The sequence below is a fragment of the Bombina bombina genome, chromosome 4, assembly GCF_027579735.1.
Source record: "Bombina bombina isolate aBomBom1 chromosome 4, aBomBom1.pri, whole genome shotgun sequence".
NCBI lineage: Eukaryota > Metazoa > Chordata > Amphibia > Anura > Bombinatoridae > Bombina > Bombina bombina.
Window position 1 is genome coordinate 194,995,009 of NC_069502.1, and position 4,003 is coordinate 194,999,011.

The window sequence follows — 4,003 nt, forward strand, 5'->3', positions numbered from 1 at the left end:
TTACCCTGGAGTGAGCCCTGGAGTCAGTACTGATTGGCTAAAATGCAAGTCTGTCAAAAGAACTGAAATAAGAGGGCAGTTTGCTGAGGCTTAGATAAAAAGTGTATTTCTATAACTGTTGGTTATGCAAAACTGGGGAATGGGTAATAAAGGGATTATCTTTCTTTTTAAACAAAAACAATTCTGGTGTTGAGTGTCTCTTTAAATAGACAGATTTAAAACTTTGTTTTTGTTTTTTATAATCACATCATGTATGGCGCAATCATATATGGTATAAGTGACACTTCATAGGACATCCGTGGAATGTATTCAATTAATCTCCAATTCTAAACACAAACACATATAGGGGCATATTTATCAAGCTCTGTACGGAGCTTGATGCCCCGTGTTTCTAAAGACCGCTGCTCCATAACCTGTCCGCCTGCTCTGAGGCAGCGGACAGAAATCGCCAGAAATCAACTTGATCAAATACGATCGGGTTGATTGACACCCCCTGCTAGCGGTCGATTGGCCGCCAATCTGCAGGGGGCGGCATTGCTGGTGCAATGATAAATGCCGAGAGCGTATGCCCCTTAAAGTTAAAGCAGATCATAGACACAATTTTTAAAGTATTTCGACCAACACTATATTATAACCTAAATGTTTTTATATCTCCTCTCCAGCTTTTCATCATGTGTCAGCACAACAATAAATCATTTTCCTTTTGGCATACCTGCTTTGCCCCATTGTGCATTCCCAAGCACAAGGGAGCAAATATTTGCATGCCATTTTATATAAAGTAGTCAGATATAGACTACCTATTTCATGCAGTGTATCAGTATCATTTGAACTAACAAAAACTACTGTATATACCAGACATCCCAACCTGCAAAAACTCATTTCAGGGAGGTAGCTTCACCGGCTACTGTGCTGCGCACCGCTCCCCCACCCTCCGGTTATATACTGGACACACGGAAACCCTATATAAGATAGAGACTTATCATTAAAGTAGCTTCCCACTAAACTCAAATTAAAAAGTAGGTTTATTGCACAACCACATGCAACAAACCTATTTCCCAGTGATCATACGCTTGTTGAATGCTCAAATATTTTAGAATACGAAGTTCAATTACGTGCAGTAAATGAGGTAGTATTTGTGTTTTATTTTATTAAAATCAGTGCAGGCTTTTTGGTAACTGATGCATGCTTTGAGGGTTACATAGCCTCCCAGCTTGTGAAGTACTCAGTATAGTTGTCCCTGTATGACTTTCGGATTTTGTGTCTGGGAGCGTGTGTGATTTTGAGTTTGAGAGGCTGTTTGTAATTATGTTTTGTATTCACAGTAGAGACAGTTTGATAAGGACCTGACAGCAGGGGTGTCTATTTCCTGCCTCACAGGGGCACACTCTCTTTGCCCTCTTTCTCAGTTCTCACTCAGCCTATGCTGCAGCCGATGTTGCCTGCTTACTATTCTCCTTCTCCCCCAAGAGCCTAATCACCGCCTCCAAACAGCAGGAGGGAGGGTGGCAGACACGCGGTACACTAACAGTAAAGACAGACTTGCAGTGACATTGCATTCCTGCTCGATGACGTCACCGCAACTAGAGGCATTCCTTAAAGAAACACTGTTTCCAGATTTGGGCAACGTTGGATCATGGTATTTGTAAATTCAGGGAGATTGCATTTCACTTGCGGGCATCACAGGGAGTGGCTATTACAATGAAGGACACTCTGAACTTCAGGGAGAGTTGGGATGTCTGATATACACTGCACCATAGTTTAGAAAAGGTAATTATCTACCTGGTTGGGCAGAACTATGCTCACCTTTAAAACTTTCCCAAAAGGTTTGAATGTAATTAGTATTGATATAAGGTGGTGCAAATCAATGCAGTTCTGTCTTTAGTGGTGTGATTGGAGATATTCTCCCAATATATATATAAAAAAGTAGACTAGTGTTTTATAAATCTAATAAATAATTTATTTCTTAAGGTATATACCTAGACATAGTAAATTCTCATAATAGACATCTGTATAATGAACAGTAAATGAATTAAAATAACTTTAAAAAAAGCAAAACACCAGTGTTGCTATTTTAAGCTAATAAAACAATAATAAAAAATGCAATTGCATAAAAAATCTGGCATAAGAATACGAATAAACCTCTAATGTGTGATAATATAAATATTACTAATATTCTTGTACACAGAGGTGGGTGCAGTCACAGGTGGGCTGACAGTTGAAAATGGCAGAAAAATGTCCGTTTATTCTCAGCGGAATAAAATGCAGTTTGAGATAGACAAATACTTGAAAATATGCACAGATATGTCCGCTTTCTTGTGTGTCTGTGCTATGGCAAATAGGGGTTAATTGCTTCCCATCGATTAAGTCTTATAGAAAACACACATATGTGGCAAAATCCTATTTCTATTGCGGCTCTTTAAACGGCAGCTTTTTGCCTTGCCGAAACCTGATCATTTGAACTTGGAGAGAGTGAGCAGTGAGCCAAACAACCTAACAAACAAGCTCCAGAGGAGTCCATTGTCGGCTGGGATACCAGTAAAAAGACCGGTGAAAGAAATACCGAGTCCGGGTTAAACAACTCACCAAGACAAAGGCCAGTTTGGGATCAGAGCTCATGGAGTCATAAGCAAGTTCCATTACTGGGGAACCGACAATCTACGGAGACACAATCATCAGTACAGCTGGTAAACGGAGGATAAGAGACATAGCACTCCACCGGCATTTTGTACTACATAAGGAGATCGTCAACAGTGCACTGTTCTACAGAAAGGAACTCATACATCCAGCTGAAAACCGTATGTAACTATCTTACTTTTTTCTTAATTATAATACCACCAGAGACGCTGAGCTAACGATACTTTGTTGCCAAATAGTGTGAACAGCAAGGCAAAAAGCTGCCGTTTAAAGAGCCGCAATAGAAATAGGATTTTGCCACATATGTGTGTTTTCTATAAGACTTAACCGATGGGAAGCAATTAACCCCTATTTGCCATAGCACAGACACACAAGAAAGCGGACATATCTGTGCATATTTTCAAGTATTTGTCTATCTCAAACTGCATTTAATTCCGCTGAGAATAAACTGACATTTTTCTGCCATTTTCAACTGTCAGCCCAACTGTGACTGCACCCACCTCTGTGTACAAGAATATTAGTAATATTTATATTATCACACATTAGAGGTTTAATCGTATTCTTATGCCAGATTTTTTTATGCAATTGCATTTTTTATTATTGTTTTATTAGCTTAAAAAAGCAACACCGATGTTTAGCATTTTTTAAAGTTATTTTAATTCATTTACTGTTCATTATACAGATGTCTATTATGAGAATTTACTATGTCTAGGTATATACCTTAAGAAATAAATTATTTATTAGATTTATAAAACACTAGTCTACTTTTTTATATATATATTGGGAGAATATCTCCAATCACACCACTAAAGACAGAACTGCATTGATTTGCGCCACCTTATATCGATACTAAATACACTGCACCATACCCATGCTGTACAAAAAAATAACTTTTCCAATTATTTCTTTGATGTCATTTAATGCGTTTTATGCATTTTATTCACTGATGACTAAAGTGATGGTAAATCGTATAGGTTTATAAATGTACTAGTGGAAAGTTTATTATAACTAGTAAACCGCTATATTAAATTAGAGTTTGACATTATATTGTTAAAAAATAACTTTCTTACATTACTGAGTCATGCTCTTCCCTCAGCCCCCCCCCCCCTCCTCGTTTTCTTTTTCTGTAGTGTAGTGACGTAGTTCCACCCGCTCTCTACCTAGTAGGTAAGTGCACTCCCAATAAATATAACCAGTGCATCTGGCAACTGATATGGCTGCTTTCGCTCATGGATGCTTTGGTGAGACAAGCCTGCACATAGGAAAAAGTGAGCTATGTGGCAAAGCTGCTGATCACCCGGAGAAAAAAATCGTACAACGCTGGGGACAGGCAGCAGCATAAGAAGTCTAAAATAATAATAATAAAATG